The sequence below is a fragment of the Lactuca sativa genome, chromosome 1 (assembly GCF_002870075.4).
Source record: "Lactuca sativa cultivar Salinas chromosome 1, Lsat_Salinas_v11, whole genome shotgun sequence".
Taxonomy (NCBI): domain Eukaryota; kingdom Viridiplantae; phylum Streptophyta; class Magnoliopsida; order Asterales; family Asteraceae; genus Lactuca; species Lactuca sativa.
In genome coordinates this window covers 23,071,576-23,087,221 of record NC_056623.2, presented here as the reverse complement: position 1 = coordinate 23,087,221, position 15,646 = coordinate 23,071,576, and the positions used below count along the sequence as shown (strand labels likewise).

The window sequence follows — 15,646 nt, the reverse complement described above, 5'->3', positions numbered from 1 at the left end:
AAAATAAAAAAGAAACAAGACTTCAATTATAAGGATGAGTATGGGTTAGAAACCTCCACCGCCATAAATGCTTGAGTTCTGAAGCTTTCCCCTGTATCCAAAACAAAAATTGTATAAAAAAACAGTATATTAAGTTGGCATCCACATCAACCAAGAGATGAAAAATTATCTATTTATTGTGCAATCAGTTGCTAACTTGCTATATATAATATATAAAATGTTTAAAGAATGAAAGTTTTAACTAATAGTAAGAAAACAAATAACAAAATGAGGTAATAAGATAAATATACGCAAGTGAAGCACCAAATAAGACACTTACCTTATAATTAAGATGAGAAGGTGGAAGTAAGATAGACCTCAGCAAAAAGATTTTGAGTTTTTTCAATGAGTTTTATAAGTGGAGTATGAAGTGGAGATCCTCTAGTTGCCATTGGATTCTTTGCTAATTCCCATGATTCTTTCCACAACAAGTAGGCAACATCCTACATTCAACAACACTTAATTACATACAAACTTCTACTTTTGTTTTACCAAATCAAATCTCAATGTTTATCAAAACAGACTTACATGAAGTTGACCAGTAGAAAGAAAGAAATCCTTGAGAAACTCATGCTTATAGCACCTGAAATAATAGACACATCTTCATATTCTCATATGAAATTAAATAGAAAAACTTATATAGCCTTTACCTTGCATAACGTATGAATAGATCGCATGCAATAGGTCTAGCTTGTATCATTCCAAATAATTCCAATTCTGGTCTCTATACAACCCAATAATTTGAGAACTTAATTTTAGTATTATTTTATAATTAATCAAATAAGAAAACAATAAATACCTTATGCAATATATGAAAGAGAACAAGATAAACAAGATCAGTATCACCACTTTCAGTTGCCTTAGTCAGGGTTGTATCATCTTCCCCAATGCCTACTAACAAAGGAACTTGGAAAAGTGCTAGTCTGATCAGGCCGGCTCAAGCCGATTTCAGGCCCAGGGCAAAATCAAAAAATGAGGTCATTTAAAATTAAGAAATTTATAATCAAATAACTAATATATATATATATATATATATATATATATATATATATATATATATATATATATATAGTTTAAACAAATACTTCTACTAGGTTGTGCAAAACAAAAAACCCAAACATCTAAACCATTCCGGAAAAACCGGTGGTTTGGTTTTGTGTTTAAAAGGACTAATTATATATATAAAACCCAAACAATATTAACCAAACAACATCCTTTCGTTGATAAATTTAAATGATAAATATATTATAATTTATAATTAGTAATATATCTTAAAGCGTTCCATGAGAATTGGGAACTATGTAATGAAATTTAAATCGTATATATAAACACTAATATATGGGGGTTGAAATTAACAAAATTATTAAATATGATAAAGGTTATCAAGTAAATAACAAAGAAAATTTATGTATCTTATATATTTAAGCAAATCATCTGGTTTAAGGGTTTAGTAAAGTGGCAGGAAGAAGTCTTTGATAATTAAGGAAATATTTTCGTAAAATATGTTAGAATCATAATTTTTTTGATATTTTGAAACCAAATGGCAGGCCCAATAAAATTTGAAAGGAATAAATAAAGATTGTGTAAAAACTATACATATTAAAACTCTGAAAAGAAGGATATAATGGGAATCGAACCTGTGTTTGTTGGTAATTTAAAAAAAAAGCCAATAGTCGGACAACCAACTCAACTGAACTGAAGACATCTTTCTAAAATCTTTAACACTTTTATAATATATAAAATACCAAACAAAGCCCACCCTATTGGGCCGGGCCTGAGTCTGATCTGCATGAGCAGCAACTGCAGCATAAGAAATGCTTCTGCACAGTTTCAACTCGAGGCTTTAACCTTCTTTCAGCAAAGAAGCCTCCTGTATTTGCAACACTTTCAAGTGCCAAAGTAGCAATAACATGTTGCAGTTTTGTCCCTACATGCAAAACAAGTTGAACATAAACACACACACACAGTCAGAATATGTAAAAAGCCAATAGTTAACAATGATAAAAGTGAGTTCTTACAGTAATATGAATGATAGCAATCCAAAAATAAAGATTCAATCCTGCAAGCAAGGTACAATTATTTAGTTCATCTGTGCAAAAGTCGTGAATGCCCTCACCATTGAAAATTACCCTAGAAAGCTTGTTCAGTGTAAAATTAATACCTTTTATGTTAAAGAGCATAAAGGCCACCACAAATCCCCAGAGTGGACCACTTCAAGGAATCAAGAAAGCAACTTTATTTTAATGAAAAAGAGTAAGAAATAAAAAAAAATATGACACATGTAATAGTCAATGTAACTAATTTCTTGTAAGTTATAATGATTGTTAATGGGAAAATAAGGATATAAAAATGTAATGTACTTACCATCCAAGTAACTAAACCATTTGAAAGCAAAAACAATTGTTAGATTTCTCTTGATAATTCAACAGTAAGAAAAGCAGAGCCTTTTCATGGAAGCTTTCCTGTTCTTGGACCTCCAACTGCAATTTCAGATAAAGTTCATCAAAAATGTGCAGCTACTTTAAATGCTGCAAGAATGATTCTTGCAGGCTATGATTACAACTTCGTTCGAGCATTGCTAGAAGTCTTTCTGAATTAGAGATGTTTATAGAAGAAGGTGAAAATATTGATACCCCTTAGAGGAAAAGTGCCATAAATGAAAGAATGGAGGATATTATGAGTGATCCACTTGCAGTTGAAGATGCCCTTGTTGGTCTTTTTGACCATAGTGATCACACCCTTCAAAGATGCGTTGTTGAAACTTATGTTCGAAGATTATATCAGGTACCCTTTTTAAAAATGTCTACATCACCCTTCAAATGAATCTCATGGAAAAGGGGCAAATCCGTAATTTTTGATATTTTGTCTATCTTTAGTCGTATCTCCGGAAGGGGAGTGTTAGAATGCAGTGGCACAAATCTGGTCTTATTGCTTCATGGCAGTTCATGGAAGGGCATATTGAGGAGGTCAATGCTTCTGAAAATGAAATGACCGAAAAGCCCTTGGTGAAGAAGAAATGGGGAGCTATGGTTATCATCAAATCTCTTCTTGTTTTTCCTGATGTGATAAAAGCAACTCTTAACGAAACAACAAGTAAATCTCAAGGAACAAGTCAAAATGGTTTATCTGATCCTAATAACCATGGTAACATGATGCACATTGCATTGGCTGGAATTAGCAACCAGATGAGTTCACTTCAAGACAGGTACTACTATGGCATATTTCAGTTCAATATTTGGTTGTGAAATGACTAAAATACCCTTGAATAAAAATACGATTAAGAACAAAAACGATTGTTATATTCAAGAATGATTACTAATTAGATATATAAGTACAAGCGTATAATACCAGTTAGCACATCAACTATACTCCAGGGCTAAAATGGCAATTTACTTACCTCAACATTTTCAAGAATGGCATCTGTTTCCCCTGCTGCCTTCAAATCCAAAAGATGTGGAATATCCTAAGCTCGAGCATATATAGGTATCTGTAAAGTGTAAATTCAATTTTTTTATTAGATATTAACTAATTTACGTGTTTAACTTAAAAAACAATCGAAAACTTACATGTACATTTTTTTGATTGTGGGCGCTGTTCTCTATTCCAGGTAAACATGAACTCTTAGAAACTTAATTGTTAGACAAACCCAGGGTTGTCCATTATATTGAATCCCATACAAGAAGTAAAACTATCTCAAATTACATGGATGGCATGCTTGATGGATCCCACTTCTGACTATTTATGCATGTACACATCTATCTTCACATGTATGCACATATATGTATCTGTATACTACTCTGTTTTGACCAAGAAAGAATACTAAAATTCTGTAAAAGTGGTTGAAGAAGACACCTACAACACAATAACTAATGATCTCAAATCAAATGCTACAAATCTTTTAACCCTATGTCCAAAACAACTACAAAGTTACAAAATATAAATTCATGTCAGAACCAAAACCGACCAACACAGCTGGATCTAAAGATTGTGTACCATGTAACACCCTTCCGAGATGGATTAGCGAATACATAGTTTCCAGGAGAACAAAACCCCATAAATGTGTGACTACTATGCAAGAGATTACGTGAGCAGGAATCCAATAATAGAAGTGGGCCTACAGACTTATTCCTTTTTCACTTAATAAAGAAAGTCAGGCAACTAAAGCTTTCCCTATTAAGACCTAACTTTTTACAAATTTTCTCTCATATACTTCAGTTTTCCTTCCATACAACTTCTACCTTGAATTCAAGATTTATCATCGTGTGAGGTTAAAAGGTTTACTAGACATGTGAAGCAGAAAAGAACGGAAGATGAAGTTTTACCTTCTCGGGTGCTATAAACTGGGAAAATTTTACAACCGGAAGATTCAGCAACAAAAAGCGTACCTCATCAACCTTCACGATGATTTGATCAACATTTCTCCCTAATTACTCCGCAACAGCAGGTTCGCCTTCGGTTCGAACTTTCGGAACGGGTGCATCCATTTTTTCCATTTATTCTTAAGACTAGGATCCACGATTGAAAGACTTTTGGAATAGTAGATAGATTTCCTAACGCAAACAAAGCTCCAGTGATTGGCCGTAGGTGTGTCGCCGGTGATGTACATCGTTGGAGAGAGAAGGAGGGTTTGGAAACGGGTGGGTTGTTTTTTTATGTGAGATAATTACAGAGGACGTAAAAGAAAACGGCATAAAAGAAACCTGGTGGAGAAGGAGAGACGAGAAGATGGAGGTGTCGATTAGGGGTTATTCAACTGGTAGCTTTGACGGTCGTAGTTCTCGATCGGCGCTACAATTGAAAGGAGTTGCAGTCGCCGAACCCTTTAGTGTGAGGATCGATTTGGAAGGCGGGGGTTAAAAAAATTTGGGAATTACATTTTCCCTCTAAGGAGACGCGTGTTATTTAAAACAAAATTATAAAACTACATTCCCAGAGGACGCACAACTGCCCTCCGTGTTTTTAATTTTTTTACATAAGACACTAATTTAAGGGCATGCAATCATGCGTGACCTAAATCCTTAAATTTTTTAAGAGATGACATTTTTTTCAATGTCACTCTCTTTTGCGTAACATAAATCAATGAGTGTCGTTGTTTGCGCGTCGTAAAAGGGTCTTTTTCTTGTAGTGTATGGATTTAGTACCCGATGAATGAACCATAGCAACTATGGAATTAGTGCTTTATGAAGGAACCTTGGCAGCTATTGTCTTAGTGCCTAATAAAAAATCTTGGCAACTATTGTCTTAGTGCCTAATACGGAGTGAACGAATAGATGACTCTTAGGATAGACCCTTAAGAGTAAAGAAGATAATGGGGATGGGTAATTCGGTTGATTGTTTGATAATTAAATATAATAATTATATTATTGTGGGTTGAAAACCTTATATGCTCACCAGGCTCCCAAGCCTGACCCACTCAGTTTTCTTTGCATTACAGGTAATGGCACAAGAGTATAAGTTGGTAGACTTGACGAGAGATTTAGGATTATAGATAAGTAGTTATAAATAACTGTTATAAGGTCTATTTTATATTGTTTATGCTTTTGGTCTGTATCGGAACATGACATCCCGAGATTTTGTTATTTAATGAAAATACATTTCTTTAAAGAAATGCTTTGATAAATTCTTATCATATTTTGTTTTGGGAACAAATTCCGCAACCGTTGTTTTTTAACGAATACTCTGATTTATACAACGAAGCATAAACAAATCGGTCTTTTCTGTCCGTGAAATTGGGGATATCACAGCCCGACTTGATGGCGCACCGTGCACTCTCCGGTATTTCCGCACTAGTTGTTTTGGATACTCTGTTCTTTGGTACAATGTGTTTATGTAATGATATTTTGGAAAACAAATGTGAATGAGATTTCTAATTATTAAATGAAAAATTTTACTTGAATTTTTAGGTTGTTACAAGTTGGTATCAGAGCGTTGGTTTGAGGGATTCGGGTACACTCTCGGGTGTGTTAGAAGTTAAACCGAGGAAATGGTAAACCCTTTTTCAAAAGAAACCAAAAGTTAAAGTTTTCTTGAAAACAGTTATCGTAAGAAAAAAGGGGAGAGTGCAATGCGCGTAATCGGTCGAGCTCAAGTAAGTGTTCCCAATGTATTAGCCATGTTATAGTTATATTTGGAAATTGATGTAGAATTCATTATTTGGTAAGCGTATGCTTTCAAAGTTGTGTACATCTAGGATTGCATAGCCCTAGAATGATGGAATATGCCTTATTCCCGTTCCTTGTTTGGTTGTGGTTTAGGGTAGAAGCTTTATTTGACATTCTATGTGATTTTATTTGTGTATAACTTGCATGCATAGGGCAACCTGTTGTGATTGACTTAAGTTTCTGGTTCGGTGAGGATTGAGAAATCATAGAATAGTCTAGGATTTGAGTTTATGTTGTATTTTGTGGGTTATGTTTTTGTGTTTGGGTGAATTAGAGGTATCAGGTATGGCCTTGGGGAAGGTACATGCAGGTGTGGAAGGTAGTATTGGGCCCGTACTACTGAAAGCACAATACATGTACCCGAAACAACAACAGACCGGGAAGCTGTAAGGAGTCCGGTGAGGAGGAATCCCCTCGAACTTCCTTATCAACTTATATTATGTGGTATTTTTTTTTCAGTTGATGATGGTGATGATCACGCGATTTTCAGGATCAGGATCAAGATGAGGATCGGGTTCAAGCTCTAGTGCAGAGCCTATTGATGAGAGGCTGCACGATCTGTGACAACCCGAAAATTTATTACCTTCTAGCCTTATTAAGGGTCATTCTATTGGGTTTTAAGCCTGGTACACATAAGGAATGAGTGTTAGAATGTACCTGCTAGAGACTTTGTGCAACATTCAAGCCTTAAGACCACCAAAAAGAAGTTCACGGCTACAACACGTGAGTTTACGGCCGTAAACTCTCCCCCCCCCCCCTTTAAGTCTCATATCCTTCACTTTTCCTTCATTCTTACACTCCCACCTCAAGAACACTTCCATTCTCTCTCAAGTATCATCGAGATTTTCATTTCTAATCTTCCAAAAGTAAGTGATTCTTCTCTCTAGTGGTTGATTATCCTTCCTACTCATGAATCACCCTTTGATTCCAACCATGAAAACATCTTTTGGCTAGATCTTCATCTTTCACTAAGAACACCAAGAACACACACTTGTTCTTGGTGGCCGAAAACTCCTCAAAGGCCCTCAAAAGTGTGAGTATTCCATCTATCATCTAGTTGTACATGTTAAACAGTAGATCATAGCCTTGAAACATCATCTAACTCAACATCAATGAGCGTTTACGGCCATGAGCATCTCCCATGGCCGTAAACCCTTGTATTTGTCATGTTTTGAGCCTTAAACACTTATAGACCCTTGCTAACCCTTAGAACACTTGAACCTTTGAAACCCCTTGCCTTTATGACCCAGAATGAGACCATTTCGAGAGTTTACGGCCATAGACTTTATGGTGTGGCCGTAAACACCTCAACACCTTCCAATAAGTTAGTTTTGCTCATCCTTGTGTAAAGCAATAGTCCCACAAGCTTCCCTACCTTTCAAACACCCTCTTATACACCTTTTACCATGAGTTTACGGCCGTAAACTCCATGGCCGTAAACTCGATGGCCGTAAACCCATGGACGAAAACACCTAATAGTGGCCTTAAACATCCCTTAGATGAATCACATGTGATTCTAACACTTGGTCCAAGTGTTTCCTAGTGCCTAGGGGTGTTTCCTTTCATATAGTTGCTTATAAACACTATATTCATGCCAATACATGCCATATATGTCATTTAGGACTCGTTTGTGTTTCGGGACTTCATTCGTGGAACTTCTCATCCTTACATGCATGTTCGTTTGAATCACCCACATAAGGTGAGTTCATACCCTATAATGAATCTTTTAATTGTTTTAAATGCTTTTAAGGGGGGATACAAGTTGAACACAATGATAATTGTGTAAATGTTTGTTATAAACATCTTTCAAAAGATTGATTATGTCTTTTATAAGTGGTCAAAACATTTCAAAAACTCTTTTAAAGTTATGTTACTTTATAGTTTAACAAAACTCCGTTTTTAAAGTACAAACATAACTTAGTAGTAAAATGAGTCTTTTCAATAACAGTTCAAGTAAAACACTAGTAAACTATAAGGGGTATAGTTTAGAGTTTCAGTTCATACTATATACTAGAGCATACTATAAAGAGAAACAGGGAGGTAGATACAATACATCAGAGAGACATACTATACACTATACACGATAACAGAAAGAACATACTAAAATACTATAATAGAACGAACATACTAAATGCTATAGCAGGAGAACACTACATGATCTAACTATACCAATAATCATTAACTCATTGTTCTAAACAAAAGGTGATAGTAAATCAGGTATACATGATCATATAACATTAATGTGAATTTACATGGCCTAGCAATTTGTTTGCAGAAGTCGCGTTTGGTCCCCAGAATCTCTTGCAGGGAGTGCGTATAATATGGATATTATCCATCACATTATGACCTTAATAAAATAAACATGTTTTAAGGTAGTCAGTACGTCGGGATTTCAATTCAAAAGACAACTGTGTACTTACATTTTCCCATTACTTTCATATTGTGACGGTTCCACTTGAAAGTTAATGCAAACTATTTTCGAGTTAAGATAGTTATAAACTAGGGAAAACTTACATTTTACAAACGACAAACAGAATAGTCAAGTCTAGTGCTTTTAGTAGAAAGGGGGCCTATAATGCTAACTTTATGATTCTGGTGGTTGTCGAGGCCAACACAAATAATAACCCTAAATATTACACACTAAAATAGTGTATAGTGGTAAAGGGATCGAATCCACGGAGATTGGTTCAATTTATAACTCTATGAAAAATCTCTTTGTAAAAATACTTGTAAAATGACAATAAAAATAAAATGGGGGGTTTTGGTGTTTGGAAATACTTGAAACAAACTAGAATTAACTATGATTTAAATAGACAAATGCAACAAAAATAAGAGTTTGATGTAAAATCAATAAGGGAGAGATGGTTGACTTAAAGTTTCCTCACTTTGACTTTTGATGAACATATCATTAGAATCCAATGGTGCAATACTTTGATTTAAATCCTTAATTTGGCTATAGTAATCCAAGGAGCTTGAGATTACCTAGACTTTTCTTAATTGTTGAAATGGCTAGAGAAGCTCATAACAATTTCCTTAGTCAAAGTCACTAATTCCAAATAGCATGTAATTAGTGAAAGTCAACTAGCATTAAGAACCAAAAAGTCACCAAATCCAAGAGGGGTCAAATGTTTTCACCACCATGTTAGAGGAAATGTTTTTATGATTGTGTGAAGCAAAAACAACACAAAAATCATTTGTTGCTTGCTAATTTGAGGATCCTTTACTTAATCAATAAATTAGCCAACTAATCACCACAAACACATTTAAACTCATGAACTAAAACATACAAGTAGTGATAAGATGTTAAAACACAAAACATTCCCATAAAGATTTAAGAACATGTTCATGGATTCTTCAACATTCAACAAAAGTTCAAAGGATTAACCAAAAGTCAACCAAGATTAGTTTAGCCAAGCATGGCTAAACCCAAAGAAACAAAGTTAGAGAAAATTGTACCAAACATTAAGCAAGAATCAAGAGGTAAAAATATGATGTTCTTCAAGTGTTCTTGGCCTTCAAAAGTCTTCAAAACTCCAGAGAGAATCTCCAAAAATCGGATGTCCAAGAGTCCCCAAAAGATGGGCACCAACCTTCCTCAAATAGCCTTCCAAATGGATTTCCAAAAATGCCCCTGCAGGGGGTTGCGCGACCCGCATGCTGTTGCGCGGGTGGTGCCTGACATGGGCTTCTTTGAGTTTTTGGGCCTCCAAAACATATCCCACTAGCCCAGATCGAATCCAATCACCTCCTAGCCCATTTTCTTCAAGTTTTTCTTCATTTTAAGCCCAATTTGGCCTCTCCAAATCCTCCAAACTTGTCCGGTTAATAATCTATGCACGCTTGAATAAACTCCCGCATCTTGCAAATTTAAAGTTTATTTCTCTCCAAGCCTTCAAATAATCATCAAGCTCGCTCCACGCATCATCTCCACTATCACCAAGCCTAACATCATTTTTGTCTACCAAATCTCATCGCTTCCCATACGTCCCGAACACTCCCGCTCCGCTAGACCCGAAAACCTGCAATTATGCTCACAAGATTCGAAAGTACCCGAAATAGTCATAAAATAACAAAAGGGAAAATATGCATGGAAATTATCTAAATTACGAATGAAATATGCTAAAATAAACTATAAAAAGAAGTAAACAAAACTAACTATCAGATTCCTTAGTGTATACATCAGGGATATATATTAATCGGATCCGACAGGTAGTAGGATGTGTGCTTTCCGCTTCATTTCCTGTTCCTTTTTTGGTTGTGGGCTTAGAGCAGATTCACCCAGCCTACTATCTATTCGATCTTAGCTTTATATATATTCCATATACACCAACAAATCATAAGGGGGCACAATGTATGGGCCAGGTCATAGTATACAAATTCAATACACTGTTTTCTAGTACAAAACGTACTTTCAAATAGAACATTTGGTAGACAAAACTAGAAACTTACCAGTAAAGAGTTTAATCCATTTTATTAAACCAATATAATCTTAAAGGAACTTAGGTGGTTAACTCTATAATACCTTAGTTTATACATCAGGGTTATACATAATTAATACCAGGTAGGTAGTTGGATGTGTGCTTTCCGCCTCATTTCCTGTTCCTTGTTTGGTTGTGGGCTTAGGGCAAATTCACACAATTAACTATCTATTCAATATTAGATTATATATAGCTAGTATAAACTAAGTGATTATAGGAGGAACCACTGTGGTTACCATTTTTACTAAAAGAAATAAGGGTTTTCTTAAAGAATCTTTTCATCAAATATAAAGGGACTATTACAGTTAACTCCGTGAGTACCAAGTGAATACAGTAGGGTTATATACAACGAACATCTAACAAACAATGGGATGTATGCTTTCCACCTCATTTCCTGTTCCTTGTTTGGTTGTGGGCTTAAGGCAGATACGCACAATCGATTGTTTGTTTACTCTGGGTTTTATATAACTTGTATCCATTTAGTACTCATAGAAAGCATTGTAGAGTCATTTTTACTTAACTTTTCTAAAAGAACTTACAGCTTTCTACAACTCTCTACAACTTACTTACATCACTAAAATATTATGAACTCACCATCTTAAATGTTGATATACTCTTTCAAAATAACTTGTATTCTCAGGAGACCAGTAGACACGTACGCGCACTGGGAATTTAGAAGATGGAGCAGTATAGCTTCAAGTCTTGTTTTGTTATTTACTTTATAGTCTATGTTATGTGAACCACATACTTTGTAAACACTTTCTTTCTAATGAAATGGTTGTTTATTACTTTGATTACTATGATGCATGTCTTGTGATACTAAACATCACGTCCTCCACCCCCGAACGTTTCCACCGTTCCGGTTTTGGGGTGTGACACGATCGCATCACTGCTGAGGTTACTCATGTAATCCTTGACGCTACCCCATTGATCTTTAGTACCGTAAAGGATGGGATCATGGAGATCTTGGAGGAGCGGCTCAGGTCTTTTCGAACCGAGATTGTTTCGGGTCAGATTGGGGCTCGAGCTCCCTCATTCCAGGAGTTTAAGGCGGGTGGTGCACCTGAGTTATTTGGAGTCATGGACCCCATTACTAGTCGACGCTGGGTAGCATACATGAAGAATGCCCAACACATGATCTTTTGCCCCGAGGCGGCAAAGGTGGGGTTCACATCTTGCATGCTGAGGGATCGGGCGCGAGGCTGGTGGGAGGAGGTTACCCGCGAGTTGAGATCAGCAGGTGTATCTGAGATGACTTAGGAGGAGTTTGTGAGGAGGTTTGATCAGGATTTTGCACCGACCATTGAGGTGTAACATTTGGAGAGGGAGTTTCAGGACCTGCAGCAGACTATAGAGACAGTGGCGGAGATCACCGCCAAGTTCCGGGAGAGGGCACTATTGGTTCCACCAAACATTGAGGATGAGGAGCTGAAGAAGACGAGGTATCATTCCATGCAAAGGGATGATATTCGTGAGTCTGTGAGCTTTTCAGGGTGCAAGACCCTGAATGACATGGTGGAGAAGGCCCAGGAATGGGACATTGAGTTGGAGATCCGGACGAAGTGGAAGTCGGAGCAGGTTTAGGAAGCAATGGGGAAAGGCTAAGAAGCCTAGGACCTACGATCCTCCTAGCATGGGCCAACAGGGACGATGTGCCAAGCGCGACAAGCCGCACAGTGAAGCCTGTCGGGTGGCAGGATCAACATGTTATGCTTCTGGCCAGCCGGGCCACATGAGCAGGGATTGCCCCAAGAAGGGCTTGATTTATTTTCACTGCAACCAGATCGGCCATAAAAAGGTCGATTGTCCAAGGTTGATGGGAGGAGCAGTTGCGGCGCCTGCGCCCACCACAATGAGGATTACTGATGGCCGTTCGGTAACGGCGGAGGCTCCTGTGGTGAAGAGCCGCACATTTTAGCTGACCACAGAGGAGGCCCGAGTAGCACTAGACGTCATGACTGGTATGTGATCTATTTCTATCTTATTTATTTTATTGTTAGGCTCATGTGGTTATGATCATGTATATGGACCTTCTTGGTCAATGGATTGTCGTCTTATGTTCTTTTTGATTCGAGGGCTACCCGATTGTAACACCCCGACTCCCAGGTACACGTTTTAAGCATTATATGACATAATTATGGACCTACTCGACGAGTTGGTTGCCCCCAACTCATTGTGTAGAGGCGAGTTAGCCCGCGTGGATTATTGGATCTACTTGACGAGTCAGAGGACCTGGACTCGACGAGTAAGAGTTGGGAGAAGAAACCCTAATTTTTAGGGTTTGCACCCTATTTAAAGGACCTTAAGTCCCTTCCTCCAGTCCTTTACTACCCCCTTGATGGATGAGAGAAACCCTAATTGATATTACCTTGTTCTTGAGTGTTTGTGAGGTTTAAAGAGTGATTTTGGTGCATTATGTGAAGAAGGTGTGAAGTATAAGAAGCTTGGGGAAAAGGGGAGCTTGTGGATCTGACTCTACTTCAGCTTGGCATCATTTTGAAGGTATCAAGTCAATGCCTTGGCTTATCTTTAGCTAAATCTCCTCATATTTGGGTTTAGGGCTATCTTTAGCACATTTGGGAGTCATTTCGAGTATTGGAGGAAGATCTGAAGTTGTAACTTCAAATCTGGACTCCCCTTGGTCCCTATAGCTATAAAATTGTGAGATTTGGCAAGCTTGGGCCTTTCCCTTTGAGTTAACCTTTCCCTTAGTCTAGTTTTGGCATTTAGGACCATGCATGTACGTAAAGTTTGCAACTTTACGTGGAAACCATACCCTAGGAGGTTGGATCTGCAATATGGAGCTTTAGGGTGGCTTAAAAACATTTGTGTAAGTAATGGATTGCATGAACTCGACGATTCACTTAGTCGACTCGGCGAGTTGGATGAAGGTTTCCCGTGTTTGATTCTGTATGAACTCGGTGAGTCAGTTAGGGTTTTCCCTGACTTCTGGACATGCATGGACTCGACAAGTTGGTTGGAAACTCGGCGAGTTGGTTAGGGTTTTATGGCTTTCTGAGTTCTTAAGGAACTCGATGAGTTGCTAGTTGCACTCGACGAGTTGGGTCAACATGGACTGTTGACTTTGACTATGACCAAGGCTTGACCAGTTTGACTTCTGGGGTATTTTGGTAATTTGGGAACTAATGGAACTGGATCATCGGTGGATGTAGGTGTTGGACTTGGAGCTGCATTTGGTGGAGTTTGACTTTATCATTTCGAGCAACTTGTGAGCTGAGCTCTCCTTACTATATCAATGGGGTCTAAGGCACCAATGCCGGCCCTTTCGATTTTGTATCCGAGTTTAATGCATGATATGCTTTATAATTTGTATCCTGGTTATAGGATGGTTGTTATGTTAGTGATCTGTTAGATCGGTATCCTGGTTATAGGATTGTGCTATGTTAGTGATCTGGTACATCGGTATCCTGGTTATATGATTGTGCTATGTTAGTGATCGGTAAGATCGGTATCCTAGTTATAGGATGGTTGCTATGTTAGTGATCGGTTATATCGGTATCCTGGTTATAGGATGGTTACCATGTTAGTGATCTGTTAGATCTGTATGACTATCTGTACATGCTAGCTAGCGTATGATATTTATGTGCACACGTTTTTTGGTTTGGGGGATTGGGTTGAGGCAGGTCCTGCTTTGTGTTGTAGGCCAAGATACCCAGGGCGGACAGAATAGACTACAGACCCGATTAGGGCATACTAGTCAGGTTGAAGGCCCGGTGAGAGGTCCGGATAGGGTGAAGGCCCTGAGAGGCGGTCCAGATGTACCAAAGGCTCTTAGAGCGGTCCAGATAGACTGATGACCTGTGAGGCGATCCAGTCAGACTGATGGCTCATTATGCATGTTGTTCGCTTATATGTTTATATGATATGGCTATATCTGTATGGTGTTGGTATTTTGGGGGTAACTCACTAAGCCTTCAAGCTTACATTTATCGATTATTTTTTCAGGTACTTATGATAATCGCGGGAAGGTGAAGGCGTGATCGTACATCTCCTCATATTTCATGATTTTATGATTTGATTCTGGGATACTCTGACATTATACTATTTTGGAAACAAGTTTTATAATAATCATTGGTTTTGAAATGTTTTAAAAAGCTTAAATTTGGCATGATTTTATGGATATTACACTGATCATTTGTATCTCTTGCGCTCAGCAAGAAGTTTCGAGATGCTCCGGGGACCTTGGATTCCCCACTCAAGGTGGAGATTGCAAATGACCACACCGTGAGCACTATGAGGGTATTTTGAGGGAATGTTCTAAATTTGTTCGGCAAGGGGTTTCCTATTGATTTCGTTCTGATTCCTTTAAGAGGATTGAAAGTAATCATCGAGAGGGACTAGTTAGGGCCCAATGGGGCCATGATAGATTGTTAGCTTCAGCTGGTGAGAGTTCGAACCACAAGTGGGGGAGAACTGGTTATCCATGGAGAGAGAGCCCCGCATGGGCCAACCCTGTGTTCGATTGCGAGGGATAAGAGACTCCTTCAGCAGGGTTGTTCTGGGTTTTTGGCTTATGTCTTGGATATGTGGGTGGAGGCCACGTCAGAGATGAGCAGAATACCTATTGTGTGCTATTTTCCTGATATATTTCCAGAGCAGTTGTCTGGGGTGCCTCCCAAGTGGCAAATGGAGTTATGTATTGATTTGATGTCTGGTGCGGCTCCGATAGCCAATGCGGCGTATCGTCTAGCTCCGCCTGAGATGCAAGAGTTGTCTACACAGCTTCAGGAACTGCTAGACAAGGGATTTATTCACCCGGGCAGTTCCTCGTGGGGAGCATCGATCCTGTTCGTGAAAAATAAGGTTGGGTCACACATGATGTGTATCGATTATCGGGTGAAGAACCGTTATCCGCTTCCGAGGATTGATAACTTATTTGATTAGCTTCAGGGTGCATCTTGGTTTTCCAAGATTGATCTTCGGTCGGGGTATCATCAGATGAGGATC

The 15,646-nt window shown here is 38.0% G+C and overlaps 1 long non-coding RNA gene across 1 annotated transcript; it reads right to left on the bottom strand.

The window, feature by feature from the left end:
- Nucleotides 1-357: 357 nt before the first annotated feature.
- On the bottom strand, nucleotides 358-765 carry LOC128132231 (uncharacterized). Its single transcript, XR_008230342.1, has 3 exons — nucleotides 690-765; nucleotides 568-622; nucleotides 358-482 (listed from the first exon to the last, which is right to left on the bottom strand). It is a non-coding gene; the product is annotated as an uncharacterized LOC128132231 (long non-coding RNA).
- Between the last annotated feature and the right edge of the window lie 14,881 nt (nucleotides 766-15,646).